Source organism: Vulpes lagopus, chromosome 4 (genome assembly GCF_018345385.1).
Source record: "Vulpes lagopus strain Blue_001 chromosome 4, ASM1834538v1, whole genome shotgun sequence".
NCBI lineage: Eukaryota > Metazoa > Chordata > Mammalia > Carnivora > Canidae > Vulpes > Vulpes lagopus.
The window spans coordinates 31,171,656-31,187,731 of record NC_054827.1 but is presented as its reverse complement, the minus strand read 5'-3'; the positions used below and the strand labels follow the sequence as shown (position 1 = coordinate 31,187,731).

The following is a 16,076-nucleotide window of genomic DNA, read 5'->3' as shown; positions in this document are numbered from 1 at the left end:
AGGAAGAGAGAAGGAAGGGGGAGTTTTTTTTAAAATTATAGGATATACTAATAAAAAGAAAGATATTTTTTAAAGGATTTTCCTTAATTGACATGCAGAGTTAGTGTTCTCTGTATTCAAAATTAATTGCAAATGTTCATATATTAATGCTGACCCTAATCAATTTTAACACATATAATCTTTGAAAATGTCTGTTTACACATATAGGTACTGCCAAATACTGATAGTACTCCAAGGGCATATGATTCTAATTGAGCATATCACTTAGAAGGCATTTATGGAATTATGTTAAACTTTTCTCTCAATATTTGTCTTTTAGTAGGTCATCATATGGCAGATTAACCACTTGCAATGGAAGATTAGGTGGGAATTCCTCAATTACAGTTAAATGAACTTAAAAATATAAATTACCTTTGCACTTGTATCGAGGTCCAAAAAATAAACAAATAAACAACATTCCTGGAACTGAGATCAGAAAATCTGTCAACTGCAAACTTGTGTGGAGTTAGTGATCTTACTTCTTGTTTTAACTTCGGACATTATAGGAAGTATATAAAGAAGTATGGCATTATTTGTGATCCAAAGAATGATAGTTGACATTGTAATGACTTTATCATAGAATAAGTTTCACATACAAGCTCTGTTTTGTTTTTTCAATTTTATGCTGATTTCTTTAAGAAACATTTTAAAACCTACAGTAAATGCTAAGTTTTGAAGCTACTTAATGTTCTATAATAGTGATCAATTGCAGTTTTCCAGAAAATTTTCAGTCTTGACCTAGAGCTCAATAAATAAATAAATAATAAATAAATATATAGATGAACAAACAAAGAAATAAATCAAAACAAAACAAAACAAGATAAAACAAATCAAAACAAAAAAACCCAAACCACTGCTAGGCTCTTGTGGTAGGGTAAGTAAAAATACTCAGTTTATATTTCTGAAAAAAATTCATAGAACTAACAAGATTAAAGTCCTTGAGAAAAAATGAAATTTACCATTGACAATATTGGCCAAATAAATATGATAAATTCAAATATTTTCCACCACAACCCTGCTGATGAATAATACAATGAATAGCTGTAGTATTTACACACCTTGAATTTCACAAATTTTGTAAATGTGTCTAAGTAAGATTTTTTTTTATCTGCTACTTGTATTTTTTTTTATCACTAGCAGTTGTAATACATCTTAGCAGGTTCCACTTCAGATTGTACTGGATTAGTGTTTTCTCAACTTATTTGAAGATATTTGTGCCACACAGACTATTCAGGTAGTTGTGCCACACAGACTATTCACAGAGGCTAATTTTTTCAGTTACTTCAAATTCAGCGTTGGCTCCCTTAATGAACAACAACTAGACACTATCAGTAAAATTTGTTGGCTCACAAGAAGCCCAGGAAAATGACTCAAAATCATTTGCCTTAATTTTTAACTAACTATTGATATTTACCCCAATGTCAACTCTTCAAGCAACTGTTTTTGCTGAAAGGCTAGTAGTATTAAATCATTTTATTTTCTCTGGACACCCTTGTGGGCTGCTGTGAAAACAATTTAATTGACTTACCATCAGTAAATGACTTTCCTTGCTTGGTTATTCATAAACTTTGGTTGCAAATTCTGCTGGGATTAAATTGTCTTTTTAAAATTTTCTAATTTTTTTAAATCAGTGCTTTAGCATAACAAGGACTACTGCTATAAGTGCCTAATTTGATAATATCAACCTATATTGCATTCTTTTAGCACAGCTATACTGCCACTGAGAATTAAGTACAATGTTTTACCATTGAAATGGCATACAAAAACAAGTGGTGGGTTGGATTTGGCCTTTAGGTCATAATTTTCTGACCCTGGATCTAAAAAACACCCTGACATAATTTTTAAAATAACATCTTCACAGACCAAAGATATCACAAAGTCCCCATGGCATTTGTTAATGGTAAAATTTGGGAGCCAAAAGTCCTTGAGAATGGGAAGTCCATGGGAGCTTTGAAAGCTTTTTTATTCATTCTAGGAATCTAGAAGGAACCACATGTGGGTACAGGGCTGTGCACACGATGCCCAAGAGACCTGAGACATCCCTAATTTCTTACTTCTGGCTGCCCTTGAGAATCTGCACTAGCAAGAAGTGAAGGCTAACACAGAGATGTAAGCTGCTAGGGTGTTGAAGGCATTCTCCAACATGCACACAGAGCTGCTGGCAAAGGCGAAGAGATGTACTGATTCAAGGCATTTAAGGAAATCTCAGTGTAATCATTAGCTAACCACAAAACTGAGTGTGTAGAGACTTGGTATCAAAACACTATGAAGAAAATGGACTTTAAAGATTGATTTCAGGACAGTTATGAAAGAAACAACAGGAACACCATCAACAGTAAACTCCGGGGTTAGCGAGGGAAATAATTTCTAGTTGCCATTTCGTATTGTTAAAAACATGTGGTTTAAACAAGACAATGAGACACAAATATCAAGGAAGTATGGCTCATACATAGCAAAAAAGTAGTCAAGAGAAACTTCCTGAGGAAGCCCAGGCCCTGGACTTACTAGGCAAAGATTTTTAAAGCAGCTGTTACAAATACAGTAAAAAACGAGGAAATCATGTCTAAAGAAATAAAGAAAATTATGAGAACAATGTTTCATCACATACAGAATATCAATGAAGAGAGAAAATAAGAACCAAATGGACATTCTGGAGTTGAAAAGTATAATGATTGAAAATACATTTTTTAAGTTTTTAAATTCCAGTTAGTTAATAGTGTTATAATAGTTTCAAGCATACAATATAGTAATCTAACACTTCTATATCACCTGGTGCTCATCATGACAGGCACACTCCTTAATCCCCATCACATATTCCACCCATCCTTTCAAAAATCTCCCCTCTGGTAACCATTAGTTTGTTCTATAGTTAAGAGTCTGTTTCTCGGTTTTGTCTCTATCTGGTTTTTCCGTTGTTTATTTGTTTTGTTTCTTAAATTCCACACATGAATGAAATTGTATGGTATTTGTCTTTCTCTGACTGGTTTCTCTTAACATTTTACTTTCTAGGTCCAACCATGCTGTTGCAAATGGCAAGATTTTTATCATTTTTATGGCTGAATAATATTCCTTCATATATATATTGCAGTAATATTTACAGTAGCCAAACACCCCACATCTTCTTCCTCCATTCATCTATTGATGGATGCTTGGGCTTCTTCCATAGTTTGGCTACTGTAAATAATACGGCAATAAACAGGGGTGCATATTTCCTTTTAAATAAATGTTTTCATATTATTTGGGTAAGTACCCCATAGTGTGATCACCAGATCATAGGATAGTTCTAGTTTTAATTTTTTGGGGAGCTTCCATACTGTTTTCCACAGTGGCTGCACCAGTTTGCATTCCTACCAACAATGTATGAGGATTCTTTTTTCTCCACATCTTCACCAACACTTGTTGTTCCTTGTGTTTTTAATTTTCACAGTTCTGACAGGTGTTAGGTGATATCTCATTATGGTTTTGATTTGCATTTTCATGGTGATGAGTAATATAGAGCATCTTTTAACGTGTCTGTTGGCCATCTGCATGTCTTCATTGGAGAAATGTCTATTCATGTCTTTTGCCCATTTTCAATTGAATTATTTGTTTTCTTGGAGTGGAAAATATTTTTACTAGAGATTTTAATTGGAAGAAAAAATCAATAAACTTGACTGTAGGTCAATGGAGTTTATCTAATATAAAAAATAGGGGGAAATGAATAAATATGAACAGAGCTTCAGAAAATTAAGACATCAAGTGTATCATCTTACCTGTAATGAGAATCTCAGAAAGAGAATAGAGCAGAAAGAATATTTGGTGGAATAATGACCAAATACTTGCCAAATTTGGTGAAAACCTTAATCTATGTGTCTAAAATGCTCAACATACTCCAAGGAGGATAATCACAAGGAGATTCAAACCTAGGTACATTATAATCAACTCTGAAGGTCAAAGACAAAGAAACAATCTTGAATGCCAGAAAAAAAAAATACTATGATTAGACACAAGACAAAAGATGTCAACTCTCACTGTTTTTATTCAGCATTATACTGAAGGTTCTAGTCAGGGCAATCAGGGAAAGAAGTAAAGAAAGAAAGAGAGAAGGGAAGAAAGGAAGGAAGAAATAAAAAGGCATCCAATTAAGACAAAGAGAAGTAAAAAGTAACAACACTGTCTGCATATGACACAATCCTATATATACATGCAAAATCCTAATGAATGAACACATAAAATCTATTAAAACTAATAAACAATGTTAGCAAGTTTGCAGGATACAGATTGATGAACAAAATATATTGTATGTTTGTATACTAGCAATGAACAATCTGATAGTAAATTGGAAAAAAAACAATTCCATTTACAACAGCATAAAAAATTAAAATACTCAGGAATAAATTTAACAAAAGACAAGCAGGAGTTTTACAGTGATCACTGCAGAATTTTGTAAAAGAAATTAAAGAAGATCCAAACAAATGGAAAGACATGCCATGTTCATGGATTGAAAAACCAAGTACTGTTAAAATAACAATACTTTCCAAATTCATCTGAAGTTTTAACTCGCTCTTTATCAAAATTCTAGCTGTATTTTTTAGGATAACCTGACAAATTGATCCTAAAATTTATATGGAAATTGAAGGAAACTCGAATAACCAAATCTAGACAAAGAAGAAAGTTGAAGAATTGCAGTTCCTGAATTAAAAATTACATTAATAAAGATATTATGTTACTGTCATAAGAATAGAATTAGCAATCCAGATATGGACGTTTTCACTAGTGGCCAATTTACTTCCAATAAGGAAACCAGCATAATTCAATGGGGGAAAGAATAGCATTTTCAAGAAATACTGCTGGGACTACTGGATATCCACAGGCAGAAGAATGAAGGTGGGCCCTTCCCCTATACTTTAGACAAAAATTAACTCAAACTGGATCAAAGACTTAAATATAAGAGCTAAAACCATAAACTCTTAGAAGAACAAAGGTGTAAATCTTCAAAGCCTTGGATTAGGCAATAGTTTCTTAGACATAACACCAAAGTGCACAGGTAATAAAAAAATATATAGACAATTTGGATGAATTAAATTAGAAATATTTGTTCGTTCAAAGGACTCCATGGAGAAAGTGAAAAGACAACCCATGAACTGTGAGATAATATATGCAAATAATAGATCTGACAAAGGACTTTATCAGGAACATATAAATAACTTTTACAATTAAACAACAAAAAACCAACCCAGTTAAAAAATGGATTAAAGGGCTTGAACAGCCATGTCTCCAAAGAAAACCTACAAATGACCATCAAGCAGATGAAAAGATTCTCAAAATTATTAGCCATCAAGGATATTCAAAATCACAATGAGATGCTTCACATGTACCAGAATGGCTATAATTAAAAAGACACATAATAACAAGTGTTAGGATGGGGAGAAATTGGAACTTTCATACACTGCTATAACCTATACTTTTAAGTGTATAATACCCAATGGAACTGAAAACATGTTTATACAAAACCCAGACACAAAGGTTTATTGCAGCACTACTCATAATAGCCAAGGAAAGAAACAACCAAATAATTATCAACTGACAAATGGATAAATGCAATATAATGTGTTGATACACTGGAATATTGTTCAGTGCTAAAAAAGAATGAAGGGTTGTTGTGCTATAAACCTTGAAAACATTATGCTGTAAACAGTAAAAGAAGCCAGATACAAAAGGCTATATATTGTATCATTCAATTTTCATGAAATGTTTATAATAGGAAAATCTATAAATGTAGAAAGTACATTAGTGATTACCAGAGGGTATGAGGAGGGGTGAATGGGAAGTGATTGCTAATGGCTGTGAAGTTTCCTTTGGGAGTGATGCCTCCATTCTGAACTTAGATACTAATGATAGTTGACAACTCTGTGACTATACTAAAAAACCACTTTAAAGGGTGAAGATTAAAGAATGTGAATTATATATCAATTAAGTTTTCAATAAAAACACAAAGTAGCCACAAGAAGAGACAAAGTATAACATTCTACAATTTATTTTGTACTATTCATTATTTTTTTAAGATTTTATTTATTTATTCATGAGAGACACACAGAGAGGCAGAGACATAGGCAGAGGTTCTCCCTCTGAGGAGCTGATATGGGACTTGATCCCAGGATCCCAGGATCACGACCTGAGCCACAGGCAGATGCTCAACCACTGAGTCACCCAGGTGTCCCTATTCATTATTTTTTAAATATATTACAGCACTACTATAGTATTCTATTTATTTTCTAGTAGAGTCAAATTCTCCTCCAATTCAATGAACTGTTACTGTGCTGTGTACCATAATACATATGATCAGTGACAGCCATAATGATAATTGAATAGCCTAGAAGTTCAATTATAGTAAATGCGTTCTTTCATAAAGAATCAGGAAAGTGCCTATGTTTCTAGGATTATTTCCAACTAAAGTTGTTAAATGATAATACTTAGATAAGTAAGTTCTAGGCAAAGCTATCCAGAATGATTCATTCCAAGAGTTCTGATTCATTGAGGTTGAAAAATCTTGTAATGAATATTTCATAACATTGAGATTTATAGAAGATGAGGTACTATTCAAATTTCCTCTCTAAGTCTTACGGAGAACCTTTTAATGTGCTATTAAGTTCCATGAGAACAGAGTTCACATGTGTGACCTGGGATCTAGCAGTGTCTTCTACAATGAAATTATTGGGGGCATTTATTAAATTTCCAATAAGTATTGGTTGGCTTAGTGTCTGGAGACTGAATTAACTAATGAAAGCCATGGACTCTATCTCCAAACTTCACCAGTTGTGTTGCCATATTTTATTGGTTTAAGAGTTATAAGTCCAGCATCCCTCCTACTACTAAGAGAGTCAAACTCAAAAATAAAACTCAACTTCCTTATAGTTTTCCTTTCCATCACGTTCCATGATGTTAGAGAAATTCATATCTATTTGTAGATACATGGTGATTACAGTGAGATGTGCCCCCCCAAAACTGTAAAATGACAGGGAAACTTTAAGTAATAAAATCTACATGGTGAATAGTATTGGATGTATTAGAGAACAAACCAAGAGATTATCTAATACCCCCAGATTCACAAGGAAAATGTTCAGGATAGCAGGTTGAATATGATAGTGATTTAGGAAATGGATCTAATAAACACCATTTTAAAAGAAATATTCTCTGAATAAACTCCCTTCAACCAAGGAAATGAAGAGCTGCTGGAACCAACATCACTGATCTAAACTTTTCCCATAGGAAACATTTCCATCACTCGTGGACTCAAACTCATTTGGCAACAGGTTGGAGAGGAAGCTCTACTTCTGACATGTAGGTGCAACAGGCTGTGATTAGCATAAGAATCATTCAATTAATTAATTAATTCTGCTCTAATTTCATTTTCTTCAAACAAATTTCAGATTATAATCTGTTTTATAATAGGTACCATGTATTGAATGAGCACACACATTTGGAAGGCACTGTGTGAGGCACTTCACGTTTATTATTGCTAATCCTGCAATGGCCTATTTCCAAAGGAGGAATTTTAGAAAGTTAGATAACTTGATTGAGATCAATGAATAAAGAGAGATCTACCGGCCAAACCAGCTTGAGTATTTACATAGTTTTATCATAAAGTAACATATGACCATTTGCTTGGTATATCCTTTCCATGAAGGCCACATCAAAGCTGATCAAACTGAAAAGCAGACTCCAATGAGTGGCAAATAACCAATATGATAAAATATCAACCTATGAGAGGGCTTGAAAGCAAGCACGTATTGCTAGGCTCTCCCACTTCAACAGCATTTACAAAGGCAAAAAGTACTGGAAATTCTTTGGGGGAAAAATGCATTTCTGCAGTGTAATGAATTCTTGGGAGAACAAATAGTACAATATGCTATGTTTCAAAACATACACAAATTTTATCTTGTTTATAGGCAACATTAGCCTGAGTTTAACCAGGTAGGTAATGGCTTTTGTTTTTATTATCATTATAGTTTTGCCTTTTCTTCCCGAATTTCATGTAATTTGAATCATAACATGTAGTCTTTTCAGACTGACTCCTTTTTTCTTAGCAATAAGCATTTAAGATTCATCCACATCTTTTTGTGACTTGATATTTTATTTTTTTTAAATTACAGAATAAAATTCCATTCTTTGAACAGCACAGTTTGTTATCTACTCGCCTAGTGAAAGACATCTTCATTGCTTGCCCTTTTTGGTGTTTATAAATAAGAGGCTATAACAGGAAGGGAGACAGAATAAAGACTCCTAACTCTGGGAAATGAACTAGGGGTGGTGGAAGGGGAGGAAGGTGGGGGGTGGGGGGGAATGGGTGATGGGCACTGAGGGGGACACTTGACGGGATGAGCACTGGGTGTTTTTCTGTATGTTGGTAAATTGAACACCAATAAAAATTAATTTATTAAAAAAAAAGAGGCTATAACATTCACATGCATAGGTTTTTGTGTGGATGTAAGTTTTCAAAGAAGTTGGGTAAATACCTAAAAGCACAATTGCTGGAATGAATAGTAAGACTGTGTTTAGTTCTGTAAGAAACTGCCAAACTGCCTTCCAAAGTGACTGCCATCTTTCATTCCCACAATAAATGAATGAGAATTTCTGTTGCTATGCCCTGTTGGGAGCAACTGGAATTTTCAGTTTTGTTGAATTTTGGCCAAATTAAAAGTTAGGTAATGGTACTTCATTGATGCTTTATTCTGTAATGACAAAATGAGTTGAGGATCTTTTCATATGTTTATTTTCCATCTTTGTATCTGTTGTTGCTGTTGTTGAGGTGTCCTTTTAGCTATTTGCCCATTTTCAATTAGATTGTTTTTCTTATTGAATTTTAGGTGTTCTTTCTTTATTTTGGATATAATAAGTCTTTTATGGGATATGTGCTTTGCAAATATTTGCTGTGGCTTATTTTTTCATTTTCTTAACAGTGTCTTTCAAAGAACAGAAGCTTTTGAGTTTAATCAATTCTAATTTATTGATCCTACAATATTTACCTTCCTAGATTATACTTTTGGTGCTCTATCTAAAAACTCATCCACAAATCCAATTCCACCTGAAAATTCTCCTATGTTTTGTTCTATAAGTTTTATAGTTTTGCATTTTACATTTAGATATACAATCCATTTTGATCCAATTTTTGTTATAGGTATAGTAGTATGCCTCTAGGTTTTGTTTGGTTTTGGTTTTGGTTTTTGCATATGGACATTGAGTGGTTCCATTACCATTGTTGAGAATACTATCCTTTTTCCATTGAATTGCCTTTGCTCCTTTGTCAAACATCAATTTATCACATTTGCATGGTCCTGGGTTTTAGTTTATTATGTTTTATATTGATTATGTGTATATTCTTTTATCAACATTATGATGTCCCAATTAATGTAGCTTCCTAGTAAGCCCTGCAATTGGGAAGCATGAGGAAGCATGGGAAGAAGAACTTTGTTCTTCTTCAATATTGTATTGGCTATTCCAGACCTTTTCCTTTCCAAATAAACTTTGCAATCAGTTTATAAATATCTACAAAATAACTCACAGGAATTTTGATTGGGATTGTGTTGCAGCTATATATCAAGTTCGGAAGAACTGATATCTTAAGAATACTAAGTCTACCAATTTATGAATATGGAATCATTTTGCATTTTTAGATCTTTAATTTCTTTTGTCAATTTTGTTTTTTTGTATATAAATCCTATACATATTTTGTGAGGTATATGTAATTTTCTTTTGATGCCATTGTAAATAGCATTTTTAAAATTTCAAATTCTAATTGTTTGTGGCTGGGATACCAGAAAACAGTTGATTTTTGTATATTAACCTTATAAGATTGCTATTCTCACATAATAGTTGCAAGTATATTTTTGTGGAATCTCTGGGATGTTTATAGACACAGTCATGTCATCTGTAAAGAAAGATACATTTACTTCTTCCTTTCCAATTTGTGTTTTATTTTCCCTTTCTTGCCTTATTTCACCTACTAGAGCATCCAATATATTGTTAAGTAGGAGTGATGAGAGGGCATATCCTTGCCTTGTATCTGATGTTAAGGGGAAAGCATCCAGTTTCTGATGATTAAGTATGATATTACCTATATGTTTTTCTTTTTTTTTTAATTAACTTTTATTGGTGTTCAATTTACCAACATACAGAAAAACACCCAGTGCTCATCCCGTCAAGTGTCCACCTCAGTGCCCGTCACCTCTGTATGTTTTTCATAGGTATTCTTTACCAAGTTGAAGTTAGCCTCTCTTTACCTAGTTGGCTGAAGTGTTTTGTTTTGTTTTCTTTTTAAATCATGAATGAATGCTGTATTTTGTCAAATGCTCTTAATGCATTGATTGAAACAGTCATATGATTTTTCTTCTTTAGTCTTCTCTAATCAGTAGGTCTTTGATTGATTTTTCAATGTTCAACCAGCCTCATATAGCTGTAATAAATCTTGCATGGTCATAATAAAAATTATTTTTATATATTATTGCATTTGAATTGCCTTTATTTTGTTGAGAATTTTTGCTTTATGTTTATGTGAGATACTGGCCTATAGTTTTCCTTTATCAAAATATCTGTTTAGTTTTGGTATTAGGATGATGCTGGCCTTGAGTTAGGTAGTATACACTCCTATTTTGTGAAAGAGATTGTGGAGAATTGGTGTCATTTTTTACAGGCTTGGTAGAATTCAACCAGTAAAAAAACTTTCGGGGGGGGGGGGGTGCAGAGGATGGGTATTAATCATTGGATATATTTATTTAATACATATAGGCCTATTCAAAGAGTTTTGTGTAAGTTTTGGTACTTTGTGGCTTTCAAGGAATTGTTCCATATCATCTATTATCAAATTCTTTGCATAGAGTTAATAGCATTCCTGAATTATCCTTTCAATGTCCATGGAATCAGTGGTCATGACTCCTCTTTTATTTGGTCTGGCTAGAAGTTTAAAAATCGTATTGATATTTCCAAAGAACTACTTTTGGGTTTTGATTTTCTCTTTTGTTTGTTTTCACTATAATTGATTTATTCTCTAATTTCATTATTACTTTTCTTCTGATTAGTCTAATTAGGCTTAAATTTTTTTTAAGATAGAAAGTTGGATTGTTAAATTCTTCTTTCCTTTCTAATTATATTCATTTATTGTAGGCACTGCTTTTTTATCCCACTAATTTTGATAATTTGTATTTTCACTTTTTTTAGCTCAAAACATTTTAAATTTCCTTTAGACTTCATCTTTCACCTATGTGATATTTAGAATTTGTTTATTTCCACGTATTTAGGAGATTTTCCAGCTCTTTCTGTAGTTGATTTCTATCTTAATTCCCATTAAGTTCCCGAGAACAGATTTTGTATGATTTTGATTCTTTTAAATTTGTTACTGTATTGGCCCAGAATACAGTCTATTTTGTGTATTTAAGAATGTGCATTTTGCTATTGTTGAAGTATTCTACAAATGTCAATTAGATCAAGTTGATTGATAATCCTGTTTAGAGCAACTATATCCTTACTGATTTTCTGCTAACTTGATCAATTACCGAAAAGGGGTCATTAAATCTCCAACTTTAAGAGTGGATTTGTTTATTTCCTCTTTCAGTTCTATCAATTTTTTATTCCATGTATTTTGATGCTCTGTTTTTAAGTACATATACATTTAGGATCATTATATCTTCTTGAAGGCTTAACCTCTTTATGTTATGTCCCTCTTTATCCATTGTTCTTGTTTTGAATATTCTTTGACTAAAATTCAAGCTTTCTTTTTCATTAGTATTAGCACAGTTTATTTTTCTCCACCTTTTCATTTTTAATATATCTGTTTTTTTGTTTTTTTATTTTAAAAAACATTTTATTTATTTATTCATGAGAGAAACAGAGGGGGGGGGGCGAGACGAGGCAGAGGGAGAAGCAGGCTTCATGCAGGAAGCCCAATGTGGGACTCGATCCTGGGACTGCAGTATCACACCCTGAGCCAAAGGCAGATGCTCAACCACTGAGCCACCCAGGCATCCCTTATTTTTAATCTATCTGAATACTTATATTTATTTAAACTGGGTTTCTTAAGATAATTATTTTTATACTTTATATAAATATTTTTATTTAAAATGGGTTTCATATTAGGTTCTGTTTCCTTATTCACTCTGACAATATGTCTTTTGGCTTCTTTTATGTATACCATTTTTATTAAAAGCAATTATTGGTAGAGTTGGATTATCTATCATGTTTATAATTTGCTATTATTGGTAGAGTTGTATTATCTATCATATTTATAATTGCTATTTGTTGCATTTGTTCTCCTTCCACGGTTTTCTTCATGCCTTCTCTGCTTTTAATTCAGTATTTTATAGTATTCCATTTTATCTCCTCTCAGCATATTTCTTGTTCTTCTTTTTTGTTTTTTAATTAGGAGTTGCCTTTTAATTTGCAACATACATTTTTGACTAATCTAAGTCCATTTTCAAAAACACTCTAATGCTTCATGTGTAGTGCTGATAGCTTATGACAGAGTATTCCCAATATCTCCATCTCCTCTCTCATGACACTGCTACTATTCACTTCATGTATATATATGTTATCATCACCAACACAATTTTACTATCATTGCTTCAAATGAGTATATTTTAGATCAACGAAGAGTAGGAAAAATATTTTACCTTCACTTATTACTTCTGTAATTCTTTTTTTAAAACATATATGTGTATTTTTATTGGAGTTTGATTTGCCAACATATAGTGTAACACCCTGTGCTCATCCCGTCAAGTGCCCCCCTCAGTGCCCATCACCAAGTCACCCCAATCCCCCGCCCACCTCTCCTTCCACTACCCCTTATTCGTTTCCAGAGTTAAGAGTCTCTCAGGTTCTGTCATCCTCTGATATTTCCCACTCATTTTCTCTCCTTTCCCCTTTAATCCGTTTCATTATTTTTTATATTCTTCGTATGAGTGAAACCATATGATGATTGTCCTTCTCTGATTAACTTACTTCACTCAGCATAATACCCTCCAGTTCCAGGGGGGGGGGGGAATACCCTCCAGTTCCATCCACGTTGAAGCAAATGGTAGGTATTCGTCATTTCTAATGGCTGAGTAATATTCAATTGTATAAAGAAGAACACATCTTCTTTATCCATTCATCTGTCGATGGACACCGAGGCTCCTTCCACTGTTTGGCTATTGTGGACATTGCTGCTATAAACATTGAGGTGCAGGTGTCTCAGCTTTTCACTGCATCTGTATCTTTGGGGTAAATCCCCAGTAGTGCAATTTCTGGGTCATACGGTATCTCTATTTTTAACTCTTTGAGGAACCTCCACAGTTTTCCAGAGTGGCTGTACCAATTCACATTCCCACCAACAGTGCAAGAGGAAAATTCCTCATTGGGTATAAAGCCTGATGCCACTGAGGTGCCCCTTTCCTTCACTTCTGAAGGAAAATTTCACTGCATATAAAATTTTAGGTTGATGGGTTCTTTTTATATCAATAGTTTAAATTTTTCATTTCACTCTCTTATTTTTAAAAATTTATTTAAATTCAATTAATTAACATAATGTATCTTTAATTTCAGAGGTAGAGTTGTTATTCATCAGTTTCATATAATACCAGTGTTCATTACATCACACACCCTCTTTAATGTCTATCACCCAATTACCCCAATACCCACCCCTCCAGCGACACTTTGATTCCTATATTTAAGAATCTTTTATGGTTTGTCTCTTTCTCTGATTTCATCTTGTTTTATTTTTTCCTCTTCCCCTATGATCCTCTGTTTTATTTCTTAAATTCCCCGTATGAATGAAATCATATAATTATCTTTCTCTGATTGACTTATTTTGCTCAGCCACATCTAGTTCTGTCCACATCATTGCAAATGATAAGATTTCTTTTCTTTTTTCTTTCTTTCTTTCTTTCTTTCTTTCTTTCTTTCTTTCTTTCTTTCTTCTTTTCTTTCTTTCTTCTTCTTCTTCTTCTTCTTCTTCTTCTTCTTCTTCTTCTTCTTCTTCTTCTTCTCTTCTTCTTCTTCTTTTTGATGGCTGAGACCCTCAACCTTATGGTCAACTAATCGATAAAAAAGACAATCTCTTCAATAAATGGAGTTGGGAAAATTGGACAGCCACATATAGAAGAATGAAACTGGACCATTTTCTTACATCATACACAAAGCACTTCATTCTCTTCTATACTACAGTCTCTGAAAATAGGAACACTGTGATTATTATTCTTGTTCCTCCATAGGTAAGCTAGCTTTTCTCCTCTGGTCTCCTTCACAAATTTCTCTGTTTTTGTTTTTAGCAGTTTGATATGGTACATATAGTTGTAAATATTTTCATATACATCATACTTTGTATTCTCTGAACTTTCTGGATCTGTGATTTGGTGTCATTAGTTTTGGAAAGTTCTCAGCCAGTGTTACTTCAAATATTTCTTCTGATCCATTCTCTCTTGTCTTCATATTCCAATAATGCATGTGCTACACAATTTGAAATTGTCCCACATTTCTTCAGTATTTTTCTAATTTTTCATTTTTTTAAATTTCATATCAGTTTGGGAAATTTCTGATGATATATCTTCAAGCTCTCTCATTTTCTCTTCTGCTTCAACCAATCTACTGGGGAGCCTATCAAGGCATTTTTTTTTTAAATTCCATTGTTATTTTTTTTATTTTTAGCAAATCCTTTTGATTCTTAGAGTTTCCATTCCTCTGTTTACATTACTCATTTGTTCTTCCATGCTACCTACTTATTTCATCAGAGCCCTTAACATATGGCTAATACTCATTTTAAATCCACTGTCTGATAATTCCAATTTGGTGAGATATCTGAGTCTTGTTCTAATACTTTGTCTTTTCAAATAGTCTTCTTTCTTGCCTTTTTATCATGTCATTTTGCTTTGTTTTGTTTTACAATGAGATATGAAGTACTAAATAATAGGCACTAAAATAGATGCGAGGGTGAAGTTTTAAGTTAATCTGGCTCGCGGTTGCACTGTGTTTAATGTTCAGTGTTGCTGAAGTTCCCAGAGGCTTCAGATTCCTCTAGTGTGCTTGCTTTTGTCTCATCTGTTTGGTTTTTTTTTTTTTTAAACTGCTTCTTGCATACTCTTCACCTTGTAGCAATTTCAAATATAATTTCACTGCCATTATATTAGAACTCTGTTGATATGGTGGTAATATATGGAAAAGGGGAAGATTACTTAATTTTGTGATTAAATCTGTTTTCAGTGGCCCTGTACATTGGAACTGTGATCTTCACAAGTGTATCTTAGCTCCATCCTGTTCCCCTCAGGTGAGAAAGAAGGCTCAAGGGGCTAAAGTGGGAGAAATGCCATTCCCTCACTTGAGATAAGCATGGTAAAATCTTTTTCCCTATGGAAAAAAGGCCTGTGTTATGGTGAATCCACAGTTGTATTTCACCATTGTTCCCATTTTGTTTCCAGAGTTACTGAGAATATTTTTCTGGCTCTTTACTGTGAGAATTTGGTAGAGTTTCTAGAGGTAAAACCTCCAAAAGTATGGAGGTCCCTGAAAGCCTGCAGCCTCAAGGAGTTTCTCACTCTTCACTCAATCCACATTTGATCTCCAGTAATTAATTAAATTTAGCATTTAAGTGTTCATACCAGTTTACAATTCCATTGGCACTCTCCTCAAGTGCGTGATCTCTGCTGTGACTTTCCAGATTTCAGGGTGATGGTTTGCTCTGCAAACCTCAGTTCTCTTATGGTTGAAGACAAATCTTTAATTTTCAGTTTTTTTCAGGTTTGTTTGTTTGTTTGTTTTTCCTTTTGTGAGAACAGGAGTGATGACTTTAAAGTTCTTTACATATTGGAGCTAAAATTGGAAATTTGGCAATGGATTTCCTTATTCTCTATAATGGAAGTTTCAGAGGCTGGTTCTTCCATGTCACAGAATCAGGCAGCTCAGTTCTCAAATATGGTTCATCCCAGCTACCTGTTTAATCTGAGAACTCCCCTATCAGTAATTAAATATACTTTCTTTATGGGTCATTATAATGTGATTTATGACATGTGTGTAATTGTCAGAATTACTGTCGGTAA

The 16,076-nt window shown here is 33.3% G+C and overlaps 1 protein-coding gene across 1 annotated transcript in view; it reads right to left on the bottom strand.

Moving 5' to 3' along the window:
• The window catches only part of KCNU1 (potassium calcium-activated channel subfamily U member 1), a 142,155-nt gene that overhangs the window by 36,931 nt on the left and 89,148 nt on the right, over nucleotides 1-16,076 (bottom strand). The gene's annotated exons all lie outside the window — the stretch shown is intronic.